Genomic DNA, 12,311 nt, shown 5'->3' with positions numbered 1-12,311 from the left:
AAAAAAAATCAATACTACAGATACAATCAGGTTTTCACAAACCTAGCAGCTTCTAAATTAAAAGACTGTAGATCTTGGAACATTATATTTCAAAGAGCAAAAAAGCTGGGGTTGTGACAAAGAATAATTTACCCAGCAAAATTAGGTATAATCCTGAATTTAAAAAAAAATCAAAAGAACAACAAAAACGGACATTTAACGAACTGCAAGACTTACAGGCATTTGTGACAAAAAGATCAGAATTAAATGGGAAATTCAGTATATAAGATACAGGAGAGGTATAAGGAAAACATTAAAGACTAATTATAAAGGACCCATTAAGATCAAACTCTTTACTTCTTATATGAGAAAATGTTATTCTTAAGTATTCTTAAGAATGTATTCTTAAGACTGTCATCATTGTTCAGGTACTTTTACAGAAAACCTGGGGTTGAGTTGAGTATGATGTGGTGATTCTAAAAGACAAAATAGGAAAGAAAAAAGGTAAAAAGGAACAATTATTTCATAGAAATAGTGTGTGAAAGGAAGAACTGATAGAGAGTAAGCAGATGGGATGGAGGACTAGTGGTGCTAGAACCTTATTCTCATCTGATCTGAGATAAAGATAAAATCCCACAACTACTCCAAAAAGATCTACTAAGAATTGAAGATAATCTTGTTGTTCAGTCTTTTCAGTTGTGTCCAAATCTTTGCGACCCCATTTGAAGTTGTCTTGGCAAAGATACTGGAATGGTTTGCATTTCCTTCTCCAGATCACATGCTAGTAATGTAGGATCTGATTTGAACTCAGAATGAGGAGTCTCCCAGATTCCAAGCCCAGTAGGTTATCTTTCCAGCACAAAGTCACTCGTTTAACTTACAGGCAACTGAACTTGGCAAAAATTGTGGAACAGGGATGGGCACAGGAACATCACAAAGGTATAGTTCCCACAAGGCCAGCAGTGTGGGGTAGCCCAGAGCTCCTAAGCCCTGGTCATTGGCACAGGGGTTTCTCAAAGGGACCTGAATCTTACTATTACAGATTATAGCTAGGTTAACAAAAACAGAGCTTCCCAGAAGTTTTCATAGATTCAACCCTGGGTCCAGAACACCTCTGGCTCAGGAGATCTGTCTCTCTACAGTAGAGTAGAATATGGAGTCATAGAAATGGTGTGTGGGCCCATAAAAATATGAGGCAAACAGCACCCCAAGAACACACTGGAGAAACAGCCCCAGGTTCAAAAGAGAATTAAGTTAGAAATATGATTGCTCTGAACCTCCTGAGCCTGCCAGGTAGGGGCTAGGACCAACCACTATCTACCCAATCATCAAGAGGCAAGTTTGCAGCTATGGTGCCTCTATGCAATGTGAGCACTGTAGCCTGGGAAGTGCAGGACAGAAATGATCAGACCATACACTGACCTGAATGTAGAGGGTCTATTGAAACTTTGGACTTTGGAATTCCTTAGCTGAAGTCATCCCTGAGATCACTGAAGGCTAGCCATTAATTAAGCATCAATATCCAAACAACACAAAAGTAGAAATCCATACAAGAGAAGCCAGAATTATACAAGATCACAAGAAGTGCACAGAGTCTGAAGAGTGAAGTGAAAGAAAAAACTATTATGATGCCAGTGACACTAACAGCAGAAACCGAGAAGATTAGCTGTAGAACATAAATAATGTCTCAAATTAAAGCACTACATGAAAACAAGTTTTAAAATTCCAAGGAGAAATGAAAAGCTTTAAAAAAAAGTTTAAGATTTTTTTATGAAATAAGTCCAATATAGGGAATTTGAAAAGAAAGAAGAGATTTGAGTGTAACTTTAGGAAAGATAATTAACAGCTTAGCACAAGAGGAACAAAATCTTGTACAAGTATCAGCAACTTGCGGTAAATCAGAATAAAGCAAACACATTAATGACTTGTTAATAACTCCAGAGGCAGAAGAGAAGGAGGAGGAGGAGAAAAATAGAAGGAAGAGGAGAAGAAAGATGAGGAGGCGAAGGAAGAGAAAGAAAAAGAGGAGGAGGAAGAAGCATAGAGCAACAATAACCACAAAATTAAGGCAATACAAGAATCATTATATTATCTGAGAGGGCTGGTAAATACCTGTTGTGCATGCTGATGGGGAGACTGGTTTGGTTTCTTTTTTTTTTTTTGAGAGCTGTGAGTTATAATAGGGAGAAAGCTGATTGGATGTTTTCAATAAGGTCAACATTAATATAGTGAGCCCCTAGGAGAATAGGGCTACAAGTTGCCTAAGGAGGAGAAAATTTGATCAGGTCAGAAAACTGAGGAGGTTAAAGCTTCTGTGCTGATCGAAATTTTGGTTGGGTTCATGAGTAGCCACTGCATTTCCAGCCTTGGCAAAATAGGAATACTCAGATTAAAAAAAAAAAAATCATTGGACTATGTGAAGCCATGATGAAAAAAACAGAGCCTGCTTATCATATTTAAATAATTGATCGTATGTTGCCCAGATATATTACAAAAGGGAAAAAATGAAAATATAAAGAATTCAGCAATCATTTCCTGAAAGAAACTTCATAATGAAGACTCTAACAACACTGCAGCCAAAATCCTGAGCTTGCTGGTCAAATTAAAAATAATTCAAATAGATAGAGAGAGAGAGTTCAGATACTGAGGAAGCACAATCAAGATTATAGAAGATTTAATGCTTACCATTATATATAGTTTGACAGCATGGTACATAGCATTCTAAGAGGTAATGGATATATAACTGAAACCAAGAATAATTTACCCACAAAAATGGAGCAAATCCTACAGGGGAAAAATGGAATTTTAATAAAACTGAGTACTTCTAAAGATCTCTGATGAAAAGACTAGAGTTGAATAGAAATGTTAAAATATGAACATTGGAGTAAAAATAACTATAAAATCATAAATATAAGTGACCAACTGGGAAACATTTTATAGGTATGAAATATCTCCATTCTAATGGGGAGAGGAAGAAATTATATAAGCATTCCCTTTGAATCATATTGTCATTGAAAGTCATAGTGGGAGGCAATTATAGGATGGAATATCTCAGAATAATTTTTCTTATGTTTTGATGATCTTAAAAAAGAACAAGAATGGGAAAAGGATATATTAGGGAAGGAACAAGAGGATAACAACAAATAAATAAGATTGGAGGGATTAGAATTTTTCATGTGAGGTAAAGAAAAGGGTAGAGAGTGTAATCACTTTGTATCAAGAATAAAGAATTGGGACTGAGCACATTCCTGTACCATACCCCCTTTTTTCTAAGTAAAATGTAGTCAAGAACAGATATAGAAAAAAAATGAGAAGATGGAGAGAGAATACAATTAATAATAACTCATCATGAATGGGGTTATCTCATTCATAAAATAATGAGGAGATAATCATGTATTAAAAATAGAATCCCGTAATTCTCTTCCCCAACCCCCAGGAAAAAGAAATAAAGGGCTGGAATAAATTCTATAATGTTTCACCTGAACCAGAAAAAGCAGAGATAGCACTCATAATCTCAGACAAGACAATAACAGCAACAAAATACTTGATTAAAAGAGATAAAGAAGAAAAGAATATCTTGCCGAAAGCACCATAGACAACAAATTAATTGAAACATATAAAAGGCATCCACCAAATGGCACAGCATCTAAATACTTAAAGGAAATACTAAATGAATTGCAGAGGAAAATAGATAATAACACCTTAGTAGTATGTATGTGGGTATGGGGGGAAGGTGAGCGGGAATTAATATACACCATTCAGTGCTAGAAAATTCTAGCCAAAAATAAATAAATGAGAAAGAAGTTAAGGACATGAAAGATTTTTAGAAAAGCTAGATATGATAATATTCTGGTGGTTATGGAACGATTATAGAAATATCCCAGCTATGTATGCCACCTTTTCAAAATTTGACCATGTATTAAGACATAAAAAACAAAAATGTAGAAAAGCATAAAAATTTAATTTTTAATCTTTACTAAGCATACTGCAATAAATTTTCAATAAAAAGATATTGAAGAATGATTAAAATAACAGATTAATAACTTAGTGGCTCAAATAGAATTATAGAAATTATAAGTAATATTAAGAATAAAGTAAAAAAAAGCAGAATATAACATTTTTTAGGATGAAGGAAAAACATTCCTTAAGGAAAAAAGTATATCTCTAAAATGATTTCATAAACAAATGGAAGAAAGAACAATTCAACATATTGTACATGGAGACAAACAAAAGCTACTAGAAATCCAATAAACTAAGCTCAATTAAACACCAAAATAGATATCCTTAAAATAAAAGAAGACATTAAATTAAAAGAAAAATAAATACTAAATTAATTAATAGGAACTTGAGGGAGGCAACAAAAATTAACAATGAGCTCATTTCATTTTTTATAAAGCAGAAAATTAAATTACCAGTATCAAAAATGAAAGGGGCAGGACCATGGGCTGCCCTCATGGCTCCATGAGGACTCTATGATAAAACACCTGGACCTGGCAGGGCATAGCACCGGGTAAGGAGGGGCGGGGGCACAGGCCATGGCGGAATTCCAGCCTTCCTATGCAAAAGGCAGTGGACAATGTGGTGAAGCTGTAAAACATTTGCAAGATTCAAGGTACCACATTCCCTTAATGGTCAGTGGCTGTAAAGATACCTATGCTTCCAAATGGCAGGTTCATCAGTGCATTGCGCCCAGTCGCGCACCCTTGGCCCAGACGCAGGCATTTGTGACTAGCAAAATGGGGAAAGGCTAGGATGGCCTGGTTTGATACACCATGCATTGCAATGACAAGGCGAAAGACTTGATGGATCCTGGGAGCAAAGAGAGGCAGGGGAAGAGGCTGCTAGGGTCCTGTGTGACCAAATGTTTTGATAACCACATGTACCTCAACTGCACCATAACAACGAAATTGAAGAATTCCCTGGTTTCTATTGCAAAATAGTTATCATAAGTAGTTGTCCAGGGTGAAATAGTGGGTCTACTTGTAGAAATATATGGGAATTTGTGCCTTTCAGTGAAAATTTAAGAATGAAGAAACAGAGGCCAATAGCAAGTTTAAGAATACCTTTATTGGAATTTGGCATTTGCCTCTGGACACAATTTTAATCCATAAGTGAAAAAATGGAAGAAACTGGTGCTCAGATCTGGATTGGAAGGAGTGTAGAGAGCTTATAGTAACTGGGCCCAGCCTTTCAATGAAGATAACTCCTATTTTATCTACTGGAGCCCTTAATGGGTTTCATCTGACTCAGAGGTATTCCATTCCTAGAAGCTGAAATATCCCCCTTGGGTTAATAACTAATAGCAGTTCTCCTCCCCAACCTGCCTCTCAGCTGATAGGATTCCCTGAGGTACCTGCCTGCTATGGTTTGGTGCCAATTTTATGTCCACCTGATTGAGTCATTTCCCCAAAATTAGAAAGCATCAGTCATGAGCTCACTACTGATTAGAAAAAAGAAACAAAGTTTTATTTTTTTCCCCAGTACAAGAACCTGAGGTTCATTGGGATAGTGGATGGTAGGAAAAGAGGGTTATTTGGATTAGGGCACTGAGTAGTTCTCTGGTGGATCTGTCCTTTGACGAGGATCAGTGCAGGAGTCAGCTTTCAACTGGACCAAGCAAGAGCAAAAGAAGGAAAATCTCACATCAGGCATTAGAACTTTGATTCATTCACTGTGGTTTCTCTAGGACTGCTACTCAGGTTACCTCTTCTTGCCCTTTGGGGACTAGGGGAGCAATACACTTCATTTAAAGTGTTTTTTGAAACTAGCATGAAGCAATTTCCAGTTAAGGCCAAAGAAAGTCTCTTTGTCTGCAGAACAACCTTAAATTTCCTGGTTAAGGAAATGGTAGATGACTGGTTTGGGGGAAAGTTAGTTTTCCCAAAGCAGAAAAAGATGTGATGCCTGACCCTGGTCTGGCTGATTTGCCCTCTACAATAGAAAAAAAACAAACAAACTTGTTGAAAGGACCCTTTGTAATGGCAAGCAAAGAAATAGTCTTGTTTCAGCTACTTAATTAACACCTTGCTGCAGTTCTTGCCCATGATTGTATCAAGTCTTTCTTGAGAAGCAGAGCTTGTGAACCCCACAATTTGTGAACCCTAGAGCTTGCGAATTCCTGTTGTCGATGCAACAGGAAGGGGAGGAGCTAATGACCATATATAAGGAGAGGCCCAGGCTGGCGAGAGCAGAACTGAAAACAGAGTAGTACTGAGAAGAGAATTGAGAAGAACTGAGAAGAAAACTTTTGTGATGGAAGAGTTAAGAAGGAGAAAACTTGTGGTATCCTGGCACTCTATGTTTGTCTGTTTTGTCTGTGTGATGTTTGTTTGTGATAGTTTGTACAGAAGCCCTGGGACTTTACTGGAAGCCCTAAAAGAGGATTTTCTTGTTATCTATTTACAGAAGGCCTGGAGGAGGGTTTTGGAAGTCCTGGGACATTGCTGATGATTTGTGTTGACCTCTTGGACCTTGTTGGTGGGTCTGTGTTGATTTCACAGGCCGATAGTGAATTGATGATGGTGTTGACAATGTGAATTCATGTTATTGTGGCTCTGTCTTCCCAGAAACAGAAATTGTGAAGGGCTTGAGGTGGATTGGACACTGTGAGCTTCAATATGGAAGAGGAACTGGACAAGGAGCTGAGAGCTGTGTACATTAGAATTCAGGTGACAGTTGAATAGATTCATGCAGTACCTGGGACCATGGAAGAAGAACTATGGAATCTGAGAGCTAGCCTCAAGTCAAGATGAAAAGACCACCCCTTGGGTATTTAATGCAGACTGAGAAGATCTTGATTTACTGTGGCCTAGGGGTGGGAGCACTTTGTACTCTGTATCCTGTACCTCTTCAGGATGATTGAATTAAAGATGACTGGAAACTAATCTCCAGTTAAGAAGAAAGACGACTTTTTTACTGAGAGATTAAGACAATGTGACCTAGGGGTGGAGAACTTTGACCTTTGTATTTTGTTTCCCTTAAGGAGGCTTGATTCTATAAGGATGATTGAGTTAAGGACTTACTGAATGACTTTGTTTAAAACCATGTGGCCACTTTGGTGAAAACTATGTGGCCACCATAGTGATAACTTGTTATGTCATAATATTGTGAATGCTGTACTTTGATTTCTGTCAATGTTTTGTCTTAGTTTATTACTGAATAAATAGAGTTCACTATAATATGTAATCAGAATCTTGAAGCTGTTCACAGCAGCAGTCCTCTGGAAAGCTGCTCATGCTTGGCTTTACACCCTCCAAAAATGGACAAGGGTAGGAAGACAACTTAAACTTGGGGGGTGGTACTGAAGCAGTTTGCAAGTGAGAACTTTTGCTCCCCCAGAGTACAGGAGGCAGGTGACACCAATTACCCAGTTGGTTAAAACTTTCAGCAGCATTTTAGTTAAAGGCATTTGCTGGAAAAAGATCTTTTTCTCTTTTATGTCATCTTCTTACTGAATACAGTTAATATAGCCTTCCTGTTCAGGGTTTCAAGGCTATATCATACTTTCCTAGTAGTTTGATTGGAAAATAAATATATTTTAATTTTTTTTTAATGAAAAAAGATTTACAAATGAAGAAAAAAGATATTTTTAGAAAATGAAGGATAAAAATAGAAAATTAGAAAATATAGTATAAATAATGGATATTATAAGAGGCTATTTCGTTGTACCATGTGCAAATAAAAAATAACATGAAACAAATTGATATATATTTACAAAAAAATATGGAATTCTCTGTTGTAAGTCTGTGACAAAGTAGAAATATAACTTCTTCCTAATGACTATAGTAAACAAGTAGGCCTAAGATTTTTTCCCCCGATGCTTTTTTGTAACTCAAGCAAGAGAATGGGTAACTAGGATTAAAAAAAAAAGATAAGCAATGAGGCAACAGTAAGGTCACTAGGATAAGACCACTGCCCCCTTCTCTGTTTACCACCTAAGAATTCCCCTGCTGTACCCCTATGTAGAGAGTGTTATGCATCAGTATCCTGAGATCTAGTACTTCATGGCCTATCTTCACAGAAGTGGCTAAGAAATTATTCAATTCAGGTTTTCCTGAAGTCAAGTATAGCATTCTATCCACTGTGCTACCTAACATCTATAGAAGTGCTTTAAGGTCTGCAAAGCACTTCCTGTGCATTATCTCATTTGATCCTCATAACAATCATGTGAAGTGCTATTATCATGCTCATTTTACATATGATAAAGCAAACCCTTAGAGAAGTTAAATTTCTTTCCCAAGGTCACACTACTAATAATTTTCCAAAGCAGGATTTGTACTCAGGACTTCCTAATGCCAAATCCAGTGCTGTGAGTGAAGCTTTTCGCAGAGAATAAGCATGTAGCTTTATGACTTGTTCCATTATTCAAAGGTCTTTTTTGATTTATTTTACCTTCATATTTCTGTTCTATGTTCTTGAAGTTGTCAGAAGTGTAATGTTACTCCATTGACAATTCTTTTGTTTTCTCTGGTATATTTATCCTGGAAAAGTTACCTATGAAGTGATTTTTTTAAACTCATATGACACTTACATGCTTCATATGAGCTCTCTTTTTTTTCTAAATCATATAATGAAGCATCCTTCAATAATGTTAAGGGGTATCTGTGTCTGTGTGTGTGTAAGTCTATGCTATGGGAGGATGAGTTTGTGTAAACTGATAGGCTCTGTTGCTGGTGTGAAAATATGAAAATATGCTTCTGATGCACAGTTGTCCATTGTCAGTCATCACAATCCCCCAAAGTCTTCATATGTTATGATCTGATTTCTTCTCTCTTGACTGGAGGGGAGAGGAGAAATGTTTCTTAAAAATGTTGTAATTTTGTCTTTTCTTAACTCCTGAGGGATTCTTTCCCAGCTTTATTTGCAAAGTCATATAAGTTAAGAAATTCTTTTTTACTGATTCTTGTTACTGTTTTTTATCTGAAACCCCTAGATAACTTTCTGTAGATGTATAATGAATTATCTTGTTTTCTTTTAGGAGAGTTATTCCCAGATCTCACTGTTGCAACTCTATCCTCCAGTCCTCAATTTTGATTTATCCTTAAACCAACTCTCCACTTCTATTTCATTTTTCTACTTGAAGTGACTTCAAGGGCCCAAGGAGTATTAGAAAGGGAAGAGTCTTTACAGATTATCATATCACACCTTTAAACTGTATATAAGAGGAAACTAAGTTTAATAGATTTTAAGTGACTTACCTAGAACCACACAGTTATATATAAGTGCCTGAGTTGCTACTCAAACAGAGGTTTTCCCACTAAGTCTGTTTCCCTTCCCACATAGCATCTTCACTCATAAGTTTCTCTTAGTTGTTAGTACAAATCATTTGTTTGTACAAAGGATTATTTAGAGCTGGAAAGAACTACACAGATCATCTTATCTAACCCCATTCATTTTACAGATAATAAAACAGGTTTTGAGAGTTTAATGACATCTAAAATAAAAAAAAAAGTGACAGAATTAAGATTCAAATAAAGATCTTGTGATTTTAGAGGTTTCCCTTTTCTGAAATCTATACTTTCCCAAGTAAAAATAATTGGTTTCTGTGGAATTCATGGCATTCCAGATGCTTTTGATATCTTCTCTCTCTCTCCCTCCCTCCTTCCTTCCCTCCCTCCCTTCCTCCTTCCTTCCCTCCTTCTCTCTGTCTCCATCTGTCTCTGTCTGACTCATGACATTCCTTGCTTCCTTCAAACTCAACTCAGACATTACCTTCTGCAAGAGACCTTTTTTCTTCTTAATAGTTGTTAGTATCTTCCTCCCTATAGTCACCTTCTCCATACTCAGTACATATCTTGTACTTAATTATATTGATGTTGTCTACCCTTGTAGAAAGTAAGCTTCTCGAAGGCAAAGATTTTTTTTCCTTTTTATCCTGAATACAATCTATTGTAGTTTTTGTTGTTGAGTTGTTTCAGTCCTATACTATTCTTAATGAGCCCATTTGGGGTTTTCTTGGCAGAGATACTGGAGTAGTATGCCATTTCCTTCTCCAGCTCACTTTGCAGGTGAGGAAACTGAGGCAAATAAAGTGACTTGCCTGGTGTTACACAGCTAGTAAGTGTCTGATGCCGGATTTTAGCTGAAGTTTTCTAGACTACAGGCTGATGCTCTTCACTGTGCCTCCTAAATGGAACATTGTAAGTACATGCTAAATCCTTGTCAAATGATTTCTATTTACCATCAGTTATTAGGAACCTTCTTGCTTAGACTTCCTTGATGGTACTATAATTAACAACTAAATTCATAGTTATCTTCTATTCTTCTAGTTATATTCTATCTTCTATTTGGAATGAGGAAGTGGGGGGGGGGAGAATGTGAGAAAATTTTATTCCTTACTAATTCAGCTACTGCCAGGAAAATGATCCCCAGTGAAACCTGTTGAACAAATTTGAGGAGATGACTTTCTATTATGAGCTAGGGAGGACTTCACAGATCCAAAATTGACTCATCTCTTAACAATGCAGCAGGGCAAACTTCCCCTAAAGTTTAGATTACGAAGAATTTAAAATGTAGAAAATAGAATTTTGCCTCCAAGTCTCAGAAAATGGAAGTCATATTTGCCACAAGAAGAACTTGGAAGAAGAGGAAGCAAAGCAACACATTCTGGTTAAAAGAACAATTACCTGGTGTACTCATCCTTTTTCTGGAAAAAGAGGGTAGCTTCTGAATTCACTTCCAAACAACCATAAACCAATCATCAAACAAGATCAACACAAACCTTTTTTCACCACTCTAAAATACAAAGGACTGATATGGAAGCAATAACCCAAGTACAAAGACTATGATAGAAATTGGGAAGTCAGTACCAAACTTAAAGGCAACCTAAAAGGGGTGTCAGTGAGTTAAGTGTTTATGTAATACAACTTATCCTTCTGAAGCCCTGTTTATCATAGTTGTTTGTATTCCCCAAGCCAATTCTAGGAAGTGAGACCTGGACACTATATGCCAGAGGAGCTCTGTGGGAATAGCCAGCTGTATTGGAACTATGAACTGAGGACAGGCTTCTGTTGACAACTTCAAAGGCCTTCTCATGTCATACAACCTTTCTGCAGCCTTTGATACAGCTGATCACCCTCCAATCTTAATCTTATCTTTTTTTTTAATGTTTTGGTGACACTAATATCTCCTGGTTCTCCTCCTACCTGTCTGACTGTTGCTTCTTAATCTCCTTTGTTGGATTTTCATCTAGGTCAAGTCTACTATCTGGGAGTGTCCCCCAAGGTCTTCACTTAGGCCCTCTTCTTATTTCTCTTTATAATATTTTAGTGATCTCATCAGTTCCCAATGATTCAATTATCATCTCTATGATAATGATTCTCAGAATTTTTTCAAACCTTATTCCTCATCCAGACCTCAAGTCTTGAATCTTTACCTAGCTATTGGAAATCTAGACCTGTATATCACATAATCATCTTAAATTCCACATGTCCAAAACAAACCCACCCCTCTTCCAAATTTCCCTGTAAAGGATACTTGCCAATCTCCCAGTCCCTCAGACTCAAAATCTAGTTGTCACTATTGTCTTGTCACTGTTTTGCCCGCTATCCATATTTTTTCCAATTCTTAACATTCTACTTTCATTTCCCCCATATGACTCCATTCCTTTCTCACTGCTATTGTAGTGATCCAGGTTCTTATCAATTCACTACTGAATTATTTTAAAAACCTTCTTGTTAGTCCTTCTACCTTAATTATCTCCTTATTCCTGTCCATCTTCTATCCATAGTGACCTTCCTTAAGTGCAGGTCTAACCATGTCGCCCTCCTGCTCAATAAACACCATTTTCTTTCTATAACATCCAGAATCAAATATAAAAATTTAGTTTGAATTTTAAGATCTTTTATATCCTAGGCCCCTTCTACCTTTCCTACTTTTACTTTATTCTTCACATACTGTACCATCCAATTCTCTTTGCTTTTTTTCCTACATGACACACTTTATAAATTATCATATGCATGTAAGATATTATCTCTAGTATTTGTACATCCGATTTCTCTAACATTCACTTAGAATAGGTTAGGGAAATACAAACAATCCTGATAAAATGGGCAGGTCCACAGATTTAAATTCCCTCATTATTTTTATGGCACTAGGCATGACACAACCTCTTTATTGACTTTTTCTCATTTGACATTTTCTCAGAAGAGTGCTTGATGATGATCTGTAAGATCCCTCTTAGCTCTACATATGTGAGGTAGAAAATAGAAATAAGGTTTTTTTTTTTTTAAATTCTTCAATTTCTGTTTTTTTTTGTTCTGATTCTGTTTTCACAATGTGACTAATGTGAAAATGTTTAATAATAATTGTACATGTATAACCTTTATCAAATT

At 36.5% G+C, this 12,311-nt stretch overlaps 1 pseudogene; it reads left to right on the top strand.

Annotated features, from left to right (window-relative positions):
• Positions 1-4,514: 4,514 nt before the first annotated feature.
• Positions 4,515-4,919, top strand: LOC138144124 (protein FAM136A pseudogene; annotated as a pseudogene).
• The last annotated feature ends 7,392 nt before the right edge of the window (positions 4,920-12,311 follow it).

This window comes from Petaurus breviceps, unplaced genomic scaffold (assembly GCF_028583685.1).
Source record: "Petaurus breviceps papuanus isolate PSGF00001 unplaced genomic scaffold, PetGlider_PUasm1.0 90686, whole genome shotgun sequence".
Lineage (NCBI taxonomy): Eukaryota > Metazoa > Chordata > Mammalia > Diprotodontia > Petauridae > Petaurus > Petaurus breviceps.
Note: the sequence above shows the minus strand (reverse complement) of the source record. Positions and strands in the feature narration are given on the sequence as shown.